Below are 15,023 nucleotides of genomic sequence, written 5' to 3' on the forward strand. Positions count from 1 at the left end.
TAGACTTTTAGAACCATATTAATGTTTTATATACTCAAAAAAAGAAAAATAAATCAGCAAGGAAGTTGGATGGGAGCCTAACATGCAATACAAACAGACACAAATTAACCTGTGTTTTAAATGAATAATAATTGGGGCCATGGGGTGGGGGATGGGAGGGAGGACAAGCCCAAGCAACTTTTTTTTTACTTCTTATTTTTAAATAATTATAGATTCACAGGAAGTTGCAAAAACTAGTACAGAGGGGTCCTGTATACCCTTCACCCTCTTTCCCCTAGTGATTACATCTTGCATAACTATAACAGTATCACAAAAAGGAAATTGACATTGGTATAATCCACAGAACATATTCAGATTTCATCCATTTCACCTAGATTGCCCTCATTTGAGGGTAGTTCTATGTAATTTTATCACATTTGTAGCTTCATATAACCACCAGCACAATCAAGATATATGGAACTGTTCCATCACCACAAAGATCCCTTGTACTACCCTTTTACGGGTAACTATTCATCTTCTCCAACCCCTGGAAACCACTAGTCTGTCCAAGTAAGGTAAAACACAGTATCTGGACTAAACGCCCTCAGGCTAAAGACAAAATGAAGTGTAAGTAAATATTAAACTCTAGTTAGTAACTTTCTTTTTCACAGAAAGTATGAGTTAACAATTCAAAAACTATCTTATGTGTATTCTAGGATTAAACAAATAAATGTATTGTGGATAATGAGAGCCAAGTTTCTCACTGTCAGAGAAGAGAGTTACACATATGAAAAGGGGAAAGGATAGAAGGAACCCTGTGGTGCTGGATTGGAATTGGAGGTATCAACATGAACTTGTGGTTTCTAATAGATATAGGAATAAATGTAGATGTGTGAGTGTGTTTTATATATATATATATAGTGTGTGTGTGTGTGTGAATTCATACGTCTGTTTCCTACCTTTACCCACTGAGAGAGCATAGAAACAATTACACCCTAGTAGCAGTGAGCACACCTAGTACTCAGATCTTTGTTTCTAAATACTAGTTTATACTAAAAGGAACCAGAGTTCTTTAAGGAAATGACTAATTCCAGAGCTGAGGTAAAGAAAAGTATAAAATGAGCCTAGAACATCTTGTTCCAGAAAGTGAGGAAATGTTCAAGGAATGTTCAGAGCATGTCAAAAGAAGCTTAAAGGGCTTCCACTGACTAAATCTGGGATAATTTGAGTACCAAATAAATATTGACAGTAGAACATTATAAACTGTTGTGTAAAATAAGAATCCATGATTCTAATACTGATAGGAAGGAAGAAAACGGACTCTCTTCCTTATATTAGAAAGCCAGCTAATAAATATAAGAAGAAATGATGGGGCTTCCCTGGTGGCGCAGTGGTTGAGAGTCCACCTGCCGATGCAGGGGACACGAGTTCGTGCCCCGGTCCGGGAAGATCCCACATGCCCATGAGCCATGGCCGCCGAGCCTGCGCGTCCGGAGCCTGTGCTCCGCAACGGGAGAGGCCACAACAGTGAGAGGTCCGCGTACCGCAAAAAAAAAAAAAAAAAGAAGAAGAAATGATGAATTAGGGGAAAAAATACCATTTGGAAGCCATCATAATAAGAGTAAATTCAGGTATGAGTGTGTACTAAAATTGTGAAAGTTTGCGTACTCCAAGATATTTGCATAATCTCAAAGTATATTCTCACAAGATATTAATTATGAAGTGAAAAATAATAACTTTACTGTGGAGATACTACCATAGTCAAGTGATCAAAATTAACACCAGCAATGGGACAAATTGGCATCATATGCCCCTTGATATGATACACACAACATTTTTGCAGTCCTCTTGCCAAAAAATGCATAACCTCAATCAAATCATGGGAAAACATCAGAGAAATCCCAAATGAGAAACATTCTATGAAAAAAACTGACCTGCACTTTTCCAAAATGTCAATGTCATGAAAGACAAAGCAAGATTGAGGAACTATTCCAGATCAAAGGACATTAGAAAACAGGCAACTGAATGCAATGCATAATCTGGGATTTTCTTTTGCTATTAATAGCATCATTAAGACAATTTAAAAAATCTGATTAAAGTCTATGCTTAATATAATAGTATTGCATTAAGATTAATTTTCTGATTTTTTTTATCATTGTACGTGGTTATCTTAGAGAATGTCCTTGTTTTTAGGAATTATACACTGCAAGTATTTAGGGATAAATGGGCATCATGTCTGCAACTTACTATCAAATAGTTTAGAGAAAAAAAATAGAAAGACAGAGTTAGTCAGAAGGATAAAGAAGATATGGTAAATGTCTAACACTTGGGGAATGTGAGTGAAAAATACTAAGGGTATTTGGGAATTATTTGTACTATTCTTGCAACTCTTCTCTGAGTATAAAAAATAAGTTTAAAAAAAAAGCTATATTTATTGTAAACAGCATATAGTCAGATTTGCTTTTATAGGCAGCTGAAAATCCCTGCCTTTTAACTGGAGTTATTTATTCCATTTACATTTAATTTAATTATTGGTTTTATATCTGTCATCTTACTGTTTGTTTCCTATTTGTCCCTTTTGTTCTTTGTTCATTTTTGCCTCCTTTTCTGCCTTCTTTTGGATTAATTATTTTCTATTATTCCATTTTATCTTTCCTAAGTCTTTTTAACTTTTTTAAATTAAAAATTTATTTTTACATAGTTGTAGATTCTTATGTAGTTATAAGGAATAATACAGAGAGATCACATGTACTCTTTACACAATTTTGCCCAATGGTAACATATTGCAAAACTTTAGTGCATGTATCACAACCAGGATATCAAGAATGGATTTCCCTGGTGGCGCAGTGGTTAAGAATCCACCTGCCAATGCAGGGGACACAGGTTTGAGCCCCAGTCTGGGAAGATCCCACATGCCGCAGGGAAACTAAGTCCGTGAGCCTCAACTACTGAGCCTGCACTCTAGAGCCCGTGAGCCACAACTACTGAGTCCACGTGCCGCAACTGCTGAGGCCTGTGTGCCTAGAGCCCGTGCTCCGCAACGAGAGAGCCCACCGCAATAAGAAGCCCGCGCACTGCAACAAAGAGTAGCTCCCACTCACAGCAAATAGAGAAAGCCCGTGTGCAGCAACCCAATGCAGCCAAAAATAAAAAATTTTTTCGATTTTTAAAAATAAAAACAAAGAATGATAGAAGCCAAGATAGAGAACATTTCCATAGTCATAAGGATTATTCATTTTGCCCTTTTAGAACTATACCTTCCCACTGCCACCCCTTCTTAACCCTTGGCAACTACTAGTCTATTTTTCATTTTTATAGTTTTGTCATTTCAAGATATTGTATAAGTGGAATCATACAGTATGTAAACTTTGGGGATTGGCTTTTTCACTTAGCATAAATCTCTGGAGATCCATTCAGGTTGTTGTATCTATCAATAGTTGATTATTTTTTATTGCTGAATAGTATTCCATAGTGTGGATGTACCTTTGATTTTTTTTTTTTAACAATTTACCTCCTGAAGGATATCTGTCTTGTTACCAGTTTGGGGCTATTATGAATAAAACTTCTATAAACATTCATGTACAAATTTTTGAATAAATGTAAGTCTTCATTTCTATGGAATAAGTGCCAAGGAGTGCAATTTTTGTATTATATAGTAGTTACTTATTTAATTTTTTTAAGAAACTGCCAAACTGTTTCCTTGAGTGGCTGTACGGTTTTACATTCCCCCCAGCAGTATATGAGTGATCCAGTTTCTCTGCATCCTGGCCAGCATTTGATGTTGTTACTGTTTTTTATTTTAGCCATTCTGATAGGTGTGTAGTGGATTCTCATTATGATTTTCATCTTCATTTCTCTGATGGCTAATGAAGTTGAACATCTTTTCATGTGCTTAATACCATCTGTATAACATCTTCACTAAAATATTTTTTTCTCATGTTCTAAATAGATTGTTTGCTTTTTTACTGAGTTTGGGTTTTTTTAATAGATCTTTATTGGAATATAATTACTTCACAATACTGTGTTAGTTTCTGTTGCACAGTGAAGCGAATAGCCGTATGCATACACATGTCCCCATATCCCTTCCCTCTTGAGCCTCCCTCCCATCCCCCCTCTAGGTCATCATAAAGCACCGAGACGATCTCCCTGTGCTATGCTGCTGCTTCCCACCAGCCAACTATTTTACATTTGGTAGTGTATGTATGTCAATGCTACTCGCACTTTGCCCTCCCACCCCATGTCCTAAAGTCCATTTTCTATGTCTATCTCTTTATTCCTGCCCTGCAACTAGGTTCATCAGTACCTTTTTTTTTTTAGATTCCATATATATGTGTTAGCATATAGTATCTGTTTTTCTTTTTCTGACTTACTTCACTCTGTATGAGAGACTCTAGGCCCATCCACCTCACTACAAATAACTCAATTTTGTTTCTTTTTATGGCTGAGTAATATTCCATTGTGCATATGTGCCACATCTTCCTTACCCATTCATCTGTCGATGGACATTTAGGTTGGTTCCATGTCCTGGCTATTGTAAATAGTGCTGCAATGAACATTGGTACATGTCTCTTTTTGAATTATGGTTTTTCTCAGGGTATATGCCCAGTAGTGGGATTGCTGGGTCATATGGTAGTTCTCTTTTTAGTTTTTTAAGGAACCTGCATACTGTTTTCCATAGTGGTTGTATCAATTTACATTCCCACCAACAGTGCAGGAGGATTCCCTTTTCACCACACCCTTTCCAGCATTTATTGTTTCTAGATTTTTTGATAATGACCATTCTGACCAGCGTGAGGTGATACCTCATTGTAGTTTATTATTTTTTTTTTTGCAGTACGCGGGCCTCTCACTGTTGTGGCCCCTCCCATTGCGGAGCACAGGCTCCGGACGCGCAGGCTCAGCAGCCATGGCTCACAGGCCCAGCCGCTCCACGGCATGTGGGATCTTGCCGGACCGGGGCACGAACCCGTGTCCCCTGCATCGGCAGGTGGACTCTCAACCACTGCGCCACCAGGGAAGCCCCTCATTTTAGTTTTGATTTGCATTTCTCTAATAATTAGTGATGTTGAGCATCTTTTCATGTGCCTCTTGGCCATCTGTATGAAATGTCTATTTAGGTCTTCCACCCATTTTTTAACTGGATTGTTTGGTTTTTTTCATATTGAGCTCCATGAGCTGTTTGTATATTTTGGAGATTAATCCTTTGTTGTTTCATTTGCAAATATTATTTTCTCCCATTCTGAGGGTTGTCTTTTTGTCTTGGTTATGGTTTCCTTTGCTGTGCAAAAGCTCTTAAGTTTAAGTCCCATTTGTTTATTTTTGTTTTTATTTCTGTTACTCTAGGATATGGTTCAAAAAAGATCTTGCTGTGGTTTATGTTAAAGAGTGTTTTTCCTATGTTTTCCTCTAAGAGTTTTATAGTGTCTGGCCTTATGTTTAAGTGTTTAATCTATATGGAGTTTATTTTTGTGTATGGTGTTAGGTAGTATTCTAATTTCATTCTTTTACACGTAGCTGTCCAGTTTTCCCAGCATCACTTATTGAAGAGGATGTCTTTTCTCCATTGTATGTTCTTGCCTCCTTTGTCGTAATTAGGTGCCCATATATGCATGGGTTTATCTCTGGGCATTCTATCCTGTACCATTGATCTATATTTCTGTTTTTGTGCCAGTACCATACTGTCTTGATTACTGTAGCTTTGTAGTATAGTTTGAAGTTGGGGAGCCTGATTCCTCCAAGTCCATTTTTCTTTCTCAAGATTCCTTGGCTATTCAGAGTCTTTTGTGTTTCCATACGAATTGTAAAGTTTTTTGTTCTAATTCTGTGAAAAATGCCATTGGTAGTTTGATAGGGATTGCATTGAATCTGTAGATTGCTTTAGGTAGTATAGTCATTTTCACAATATTGATTCTTCCAATCCAAGAACATGATATATTTCTCCATCTGTTTATGTCATCTTTGATTTCTTTCGTCAGTGTTTTATAGTTTTCTGAGTGCAAGTCTTTCACCTCCTTAGGCAGGTTTATTCCTAGGTATTTTATTCTTTTTGTTGCAATGGTAAATGGGAGTGTTTTCTTAGTTTCTGTTTCTGCTTTTTGTTGGTGGTGTATAGGAATGCCAGAGATTTCTGTGCATTAATTTTGTATCCTGCAACCTTACCAAATTCATTGATTAGTTCTAGTAGTTTTCTGGTGGTATCTTTAGGATTTTCTATGTATAGCATCATGTTGTTGGCAAACAGTGACAGTTTTACTTCTTCTTTTCCAATTTGTATTCCTGTTTTTTCTTTTTCTTCTCTGATTGCTGTGGCTAGGGCTTACAAAACTATGTTGAATAAGAGTGGTGAGAGTGGACATCCTTGTCTTGTTCCTGATCTTAGTGGAAATGCTTTCAGTTTTTCACCATTGAGTATGATGCTTGCTGTGGGTTTGTCATATATGGCCTTTATTATGTTGAGGTAGGTTCCCTCTATGCCCATTTTCTGGAGAGTTTTTATCATAAATGGGTGTTGAATTTTGTCAAAAGCTTTTTCTGCATCTATTGAGATGATCATATGGTTTTTATTCCTTAATTTGTTAATGTGGTGTACCATATTGATTGATTTGCGTATATTAAAGAATCCTTGCATCCCTGGGATAAATCCCACTTGATCATGGTGTATGATCCTTTTAATGTGCTGTTGGATTCTGTTTACTAGTATTTTGTTCAGGATTTTTTTTGGAAGAGTTTGAGAAGGATTCGTGTTAGCTCTTCTCTAAATGTTTGATAGAATTCGCCTGTGAAGCCATCTGGTCCTGGACTTTTGTTTGTTGGAAGATTTTAAATTACAGTTTCAATTTCATTACTTGTGATAGTTCTGTTTATATTTTCTAATTCTTCCTGGTTCAGTCTTGGAAAATTGTACCTTTCCAAGAATTTGTCCGTTTCTTCATGGTTGTCCATTTTGTTGGCATATAGTTGCTTGTAGTAGTCTCTTACGATGCTTTGTATTTCTGCAGTGTCTGTTGTAACTTCTCCTTTTTCATTTCTAATTTTATTGATTTGCATCCTCTCCCTTTTTTTCTTGATGAACCTGACTAAGGGTTTATCAATTTTGTTTTTCTCAAAGAACCAGCTTTTAGTTTTATTGATCTTTGCTATTGTTTTCTTCATTTCTATTTCATTTATTTCTGCTCTCATCTTTATGATTTCTTTCCTTCTACTGACTTTGGGTTTTCTTTGTTCTTCTTTCTCTAGCTGTTTTAAGTATAGAGTTAGATTGTTTATTTGAGATTTTTCTTGTTTCTTGTAGTGAGATTGTAATGCTATAAACTTCTCTCTTAGAACTGCTTTTGCTGCATCCCATAGGTTTTGGGTTATCATGTTTTCATTGTCATTTGTTCCTATGTATTTTTTTATTTCTTCTTTGATTTCTTCAGTGATCCCTTGGTTATTTAGTAGTGCACTGCTTAGCCTCCATGTATTTGTGTTTTTTACAGTTTTTTTCCTGTGATTGATTTCCAGTCTCATGGCATGTGGTCAGAAAAGATGGTTGATATGATTTCAATTTTCTTAAATTTTCCGAGGCTTGATTTGTGACCAAAGATGTGATCTATCCTGAAGAATGTTCCATGTGCACTTGAGAAGAAAGTGTATTCTGCCACGTTTGGGTGGAATGTTCTATAAATATCAGTTAGATCTGTCTGGTCTATTGTGTCATTTAAAGTTTGTGTTTCCTTATTTATTTTCTGTTTGGATGATCTGTCCATTGGTATAACTGGGGTGTTAAAGTCCTCTACTATTATTGTGTTACTGTCGATTTCTCCTTTCATGGTTGTTAGCATTTGCCTATGTATTGAGGTACTCCTATGCTGGGTGCATATATATTTATAATTGTTATATCTTCTTCTAGGATTGATCCTTTGATCATTATGTAGTGTCCCTCCTTGTCTGTTATAACATCTTTTTCCATCCCTTCAGTTTCAGTGTGTATATGTCCCTAGATGTGAAGTGGGTCTCTTGTAGACAGCATATATATGGGTCTTTTTTTTGTATCCATTCAGCCAGTCTGTGTCTTTTGGTTGGGGCATTTAATAATCAAGGTTATTATCGATATGTATGTTCCTATTACTATTTTCTCAACTGTTTTGGGTTTGTTTCTGTGGGTCTTTTTCTCCTCTTGTGTTTCCCGCTTGGAGAAGTTTCTTTACCGTTTGTTGTAAAGCTGGTTTGGTGGTGCTGAATTCTCTTAGCTTTTCCTTGTCTGAAAAGCTTTTGACTTCTCCATTGAATCTGAATGAGATCCTTGCTGGGTAGAGTAATCTAGGTTGTAGGTTTTTCTCTTTCATCACTTTAAGTACATCCTGCCACTCCCTTCTGGCCTGCAGAGTTTCTGCTGAAAAATCAGCTGATAACGTTATGGGGATTCCTTTATATGTTATTTTTTGTTTTTCCCTTGCTGCTTTTAATATTTTTCTTTGAATTTAATTTTTGTTAGTTTGAATAATATGTGTCTTGGTGTGTTTTTCCTAGGGTTTATCCTGTATGGGACTCTCTTTGCTTCCTGGACTTAAGTGACTCTTTCCCATGTTATGGAAGTTTTCAACTATAATCTCTTCAGATATTTTCTCAGGCCCTTTCTTTTTCTCTTCTTCTTCTGGGACCCCTGTAATTCGAATGTTGGTGTGTTTAGTGTTGTCCCAGAGATCTCTGAGATTGTCTTCAATTCTTTTCATTCTTTTTTCTTTATTCTGCTCCTCGACAGTTATTTCCACCATTTTGTCTTCCAGGTTACTTACTTGTTCTTCTGCCTCAGTTATTCTGTTACTGATTCCTTCTGCTGTATTTTTTATTTCAGTTATTGTATTGTTCATCTCTGTTTGTTCTTTATTTCTTCTAGACCTTTGTTAAACATTTCTTTTATTTTCTCAGTCTGTGCCTCCATTCTGTTTCCGAGATTCTGAATCATCATTACTATCATTACTTTGAATTCTTTTTCAGGTAGATTGCCTATTTCCTCTTCATATTTTTGGTCTTGTAGGTTTTTACCTTGCTCCTCCATCTGTGACATATTATTTTGCCGTCTCATTTTTTTTAATTTTTTTATGAGTGGGACTGTGTTCTTGTCTTACTGGTTGTTTGGCCTGAGGCTTCCAACACTGGGGTTTGTAGGCTACTGGGTAGAGCTGGGTCTTGGTGCTAAGATGAGGAACTCCGTGAGACCTCATTCCAATGAAAATTCCCTGGGGTCTAAGGTTCTCTGTTAGTCCAGTGGTTCGGACTCAGAACTCCCACCGCAGGAGCTTCGTCCTTACCCTGGCAGGCTCATGAACCAAGATCCCACAAGCTGCCTGGGGTGGCAAAAAAATAAAATACAATAACAAAGTAAAAAATAAAATTAGACTAGGAAACTAACAGATATGTTAGGAAGAATATAAAAATAAAAATATAGATGAATCAACAACCGGAAGGTACAACAGTACCACAGTAGTAAAAAAGAGGAGGGAAAAAAAAGGGGGGTGGGGGAGGAGGCTTTGGCTGCAGAGGGCAGGGCCTAAGCAAGGGTGAGGTTTGGGTAGTGGGTGGGGCTAATGCTCAGGACCCACAGGGCTGGAACAGGCCCTGGGGGCTGTGGGGGATGGGGCTTAGGCTCAAGGAACAGAAGGGGCCCAGGCGTGCCCCCCACTCCTGGTCTGAGAGGGCAGGGGACTTCACCTGGGAGCCCAGCAGGCTTCCTGGGCTCAAGTGGGTGGGACAAACGCCCTCCTCTCCTCTCCTCTCCTGCTCTTCCAGTCTGGGAGGGCCCCTCCCCCCTGCCCCTCCTGGTCTCCCCTCCTCCCTCCTATGCCCTCAAGGACCTACATAGCCTGGAGGGGTCTTTGGAGGGCAGGTGACAGGCCTGGGATCTCAGCAGGCTCCCCATACCGAGTGAGAGGGGCAATCGCCCTCCGCTCATCCCCCACTCCTCCCAGATGGCTCCTCCCAACTGCCTCTCCTGATCTCCCTGCCTCCCTCCTATGCCCCCAGGACCCATGCAGCCTGGATGGGGCTTTGGGGGGGTGGGTACAGGCCTGGGAGCTCAGCAGGCTCCCTGGCCCAGGCGGGCCAGGCAATCGCCCTCCCTCCTCTCCTGCTCTTCCTGGAGAGTTCCTCCCGCCTGCCTCTCCTGATCTCCCTGGCCTCAGGGATGCCGATCCTGTCTGGCTTCCACTTCTCCTCCCCCATCAGTCCCCCTACATCCTACCGGTTCACTTTGGGGTACCTCCCATCTCCTTGGGCATCAGAGTCCCCCACCAGCGGCCGGCAGGCGCCCTAGTTGCAGGGAAAAGCTAACTCCACGTCTTCCCACATCTCCATCTTGACTCTGCTCTCCTACTGTTGACTTTTAAGAGTCTTTATATATTCTAGATACAATCCTTTTTCAGATCTGTAGTTTGCAAATATTTTCTCCCATTCTGTAGTTTGTCTTTTCATCCTCTTTAACGAGGTCTTTCAAAAAGCAAGCTTTAAATTTTAATGAAGTCCAGCTTATCAGCTTTTTCTTTTAAGGAAAAAGCTTTTGTGCCAAAGATTCCTTAGGATTGTCTGTGTAGACCATCATTTCATCTGCAAATAGGGAAAGTTTTATTTCTTTTTTTCCAATCAGTATGCCTTTTATTGCCTTACTGCACTGGCTAGAACTTCCAGTACTATGTTGAATAGCAGTGATGAAAGCAGACACCTTTGTTCATGATCTAGGGGAAAGCATTCAGTTCATTAATTATGGATTAATTAAAATATGAGTTCAGGGCTTCCCTGGTGGCGCAGTGGTTGAGAGTCCACCTGCCAATGCAGGGGACACAGGTTCGTGCCCCGGTCCGGGAAGATCCCACATGCTGCGGAGCGGCTAGGCCCGTGAGCCATGGCCACTGAGCCTGCGCGTCCGGAGCCTGTGCTCCGCCACGGGAGAGGCCACAACAGTGAGAGGCCCGCGTACCGCAAAAAAATATATATATATGAGTTCACCATTAATTATGATGCCAGCTATAAGTTTTTTTGTAGATATTCATTAATAAGTTGAAGAAGTTCCCTTCTATTCCTAGTTTTCTCAGTTTTTATCATGAGCAGGTATTGAATTTTATCACATGCTTTTTCAGCAAATGTTTTACTTTTTTTAATGGTTGCTCTTGGAATTACAATATGCATTCTTAACTTACTAGAGTCTGCCTTGAATTAATATTATATCATAACATGTAATGTAAGAACCTTATAACTGTGTATTTCCATTTACCCCACTCCCATCCTCTGTGCTATTGTTGTCATACATTTTACTCCAGGATGGGATCATATTTTTGCTTTAAACATTTAGTTGTTTTTAAAAAAATTTCAGAGATATGGGAGGGAAAGTCTTTATACTACCTAACTGTGATATTATGACCTATAATTAGAAATATATATATTTGATCTTCATCCTGTTCCTGGCACAGAGCTCTTTTGGAGTTTTATAAGTGATAAGAGTGATCAAGTTATCTTTGTTATGTTAGTGAGGGGTCTTTCAGAAAGTATTTGGTGACCTAAGGATAGGAGCTGGTTGCCAGGGGAACCATGTAATTAGAGAGTTGGGACTCCAACCCTCCACTACCAGCCCTCCCCCCACCCCACCCCCACATCTTGGGAATGGGCAGGGGCTGAAGGTTGAGTTCAATTACCAATGGCCAATGATTTAATCAGTCATGCCTATCTAATGCAGCTTCCTTGAAAACCCAAAAGGCCTGGGTTCAGAGAGCTTCCAGGTTGGTAAACAGGTGGAGATGCCTGTAGAGTGATGTACCCAGAGAGCATGGAAGGGCCTCACCCTTTCCCCATACCTTATGCATCTCTCCCATTTGGCTGTTCTTGAGTTATATCCTTTTATAATAAACTGGTAATCTAGTAAGTAAAGTGTTTCTCTGAGTTCTGTGAGCCACTGTAACAAATTAATCAAACCTAAGATGGGTTTCTGGGAACCTTCGATCTATAGCTAAGTGGTTCAGAAGCACACAGGTCAACAACCTGGACTTTCCAATTGGCACCTGAAGAGAGAGTGGGAGGGCAGTCTTGTAGGATTGAGCCCTTAACCTGTGGGATCTGACACTATGGTAAATAGTGTCAGAATTGAGTTAATTGCTTAGTGGTGCTGAAATAAAACACACATCAGATCCACATAGCTACCATTTTGGGTGCTCTTCTTTCTTTGTTGAAGATCCAAGTTCCATTTGGTATCATTTCTCTTCCACCTAAAGAACTTAACTTCTTTTAACATTTTTTGTAGTGCAGGTCTACCATAATGAATTCTCTCAGCTTTTGTTTATCTGGAAATGTTTTTATTTTACCTTCATATATGAATGGTGTTTTTACTTGATATGAGTTCTAGATTGATAGATATTTTTAATTTATTTTAAAGATGTTCCATTTTCTTCTGGCTTGCTGATGAGAAGTCATTAGAATTTCTTACTTTTGTTCCCTTATATGCCATGTGTCTTTGTTCTCTGGCTGCTTTTTTTTGTTTTCAGCAATTTGATTATTATAACTAGGTGTGGTTTCCTTTATGTTTATCCTGCTTGGGGTTTATTGAGATTCTGGAATCTGTGAGTTGATACTTTTGATCAATTTTTGAAATATCTTGGCCATTATTTTTTGCCCCAAACTTTCATCTTCTGGGAATTCAAGTACATATACATTAAGCTGTATGACACTGTTCCACAGAACACTGAGGATCTGGTGTTTTCTACTGTTGTTGTTTTGTTTTATTTTGTTTTGACTTGTCTTTTTTTTTTCTCTTTTTCACTTTGGATAGACTTCATGCTCCTGATCTTTTCTTTTGTGGTGCCCAATTGTTGTTAAGCCTATCCAGTGATTTTTTTTTTTTTCAGGTATTGTGTTTTTCAGCTCTAGAGTCTCCATTTGGTTCATTGTTATAGTGTCCATTTCTCTTTGCTAAGTGTCCCCATCTAATCACTGATTATATATATCTTGGTTAGTTGGTCAGCTGGTTGGTTGATTGGTTGGTTGGTTAATTTTGAACATATTTATAATAGCTGTTCTAAAGTCCTTGTCTACTAATTCCAACATCTGTATCAACTCTTAGCCTGTTTCTATGGACATTTTGCTCCTGGTTATGAACCACATTTTCCTGCTTTTTCCCCTGTCTAATAATTTTTTATTGTGTGCTGAACATTATGAATGCCACATTGTTGAGAGTCTGAAATTTGCTGACTTCCTTTAAAGAGTATTGAGTTTCATTCTTGCAGACAGTGATTTACTGGCAGATTAGCTTTCTCCTTTTAAGCCTTGTTTCTAGGATTTGTAAGGGTGTTCTAAATCAACCCTTCTTAAGATACTAGTCTTGTAGCTTAGTCTTTCTGGGGTTGCACCTGAATGCCCAACATGTTCAATGAGATCTCTCCTCTAGCTCATTGAAACCCCATGTCTTTCAGCACTGGGTACTCTCCCAAATTCCCAGTCAGCTCATAGCTCCTCACTAGCTGTTCTCTCCCAGGCTTTTGGATCTTCTCCCTGTCCGTGTGCCAAGGGGGCCCCTTACACATATTTCTTGAGCTCCCTCTTCTTTGACACAAATTCCAGCCACCTCAGCTCTACTGAACTCCAGTCTCTGTTTGCTCTGCCCAACAAGCCCACTGCTTTCTGTTTGGGACCAACGCTTTGCTCTGCCTTAGTTAGAAAGTGCCCCCAGCAAGAAATCTGGGGTAAACATGGGGTTCACCACCTTTGTTTCCCTTCTCTCAAGAATAATAGTCATTTGTAGTAGCTTGTCCAATGCCTGAAAATAGTTATTTCATATATTTTGTACAGGTTTATAATTATTGATAACAGGAGAGTAAATCCAATACCAGCTATACTTGTTAAGGCTGGATCTGGATGTTAGCCTTCCTCTGTATCTTGTTTTTAAATTTTGAATTTGAATTGCTATAGATAATTGTACCTCCATTTCCTACTATGTCCAATACATTAAAATTACTTTCTTGTCCCTTGGATATTTCTGGGTTTGCCATCTTGGGTTATAAAACCAGGACAAATGCAGGCCCTGGAATAAAAATTGGAAGAGAAAATACAGTTTGAAATAAAAAGTTATTAAATAGGAAAACTGTCTTGTGAAAGTAATAGGCCAAATACAGAGTAGAAATTAAACTTTAAAAGAATTGGGGGAATATCTTATAAATGTAATAATTTGGAGTCCTTTGTATTAAAAAAGAAAATTTGTCAGAGGAGGTATAGAATCGTACTTAAAAAAAAAACACACATTAAAGAGATAAAATGGGGCTTCCCTGGTGGCGCAGTGGTTAAGAATCCACCTGCCAATGCAGGGGACACGGGTTCGAGCCCCGGTCCGGGAAGATCCCACATGCCGCAGAGCAACTAAGCCCATGTGCCACAACTACTGAGGCTGTGCTCTAGAGCCCGTGAGCCACAACTACTGAGCCTGCGTGCCACAACTACTGAAGCCCACGTGCTACAACTACTGAAGCCCGTGTGCCCAGAGCCCGTGCTCTGCAGCAAGAGAAGCCACCGCGATGAAAAGCCCGCGCACTGCAAAGAAGAGTAGCCTACGCTCGCCGCAACTAGAGAAAGCTCGCGCACAGCAACGAAGACCCAACACAGCCATAAATAAATAAATATTTTTTTTAAAAAAAGAGAGATAAAATGGATTTTCACAAATATTACAGACTTTTTAAAACTTTTGAATGGTAAGAAGCAAAGGTTTTAAAGTATTTATTCTGCTTTTTTACCCTTGCTTTTACACAAATAATACCTGTGCCTGGTGGAACAGCAACGGGAAAGGGGAAAAAAGAAAATAAAAATGAATAGATACTTTGTTATTTATCATTTTTATAAGTGACAGTGGCACAAAGAGCACCCTATTTTTCCAGGTGTTGCAAAACTGCAAAGGGGCAGTTGTAGAAGAAAGAACTCTGAGATCTAGAGCTAGCTCTGTTGCTGCCATCTCCTTATCTGCTCATGAGCCGTCTATTCCTCAGAATTGCTATGACAAGCAGACCTGGCAAGAACCACCAAACAAACCTTCAGGC

At 39.0% G+C, this 15,023-nt stretch overlaps 1 protein-coding gene across 3 annotated transcripts in view; it reads left to right on the forward strand.

Moving 5' to 3' along the window:
• Nucleotides 1-15,023, forward strand: part of SIMC1 (SUMO interacting motifs containing 1) — a 97,487-nt gene that overhangs the window by 73,704 nt on the left and 8,760 nt on the right. The window lies entirely within an intron of this gene.

The sequence above is a fragment of the Aethalodelphis obliquidens genome, unplaced genomic scaffold (assembly GCF_003676395.1).
Source record: "Aethalodelphis obliquidens isolate GAN/ISIS:26980383/991018 unplaced genomic scaffold, ASM367639v1 scaffold121, whole genome shotgun sequence".
In the NCBI taxonomy this organism is placed as follows: Eukaryota; Metazoa; Chordata; class Mammalia; order Artiodactyla; family Delphinidae; genus Aethalodelphis; species Aethalodelphis obliquidens.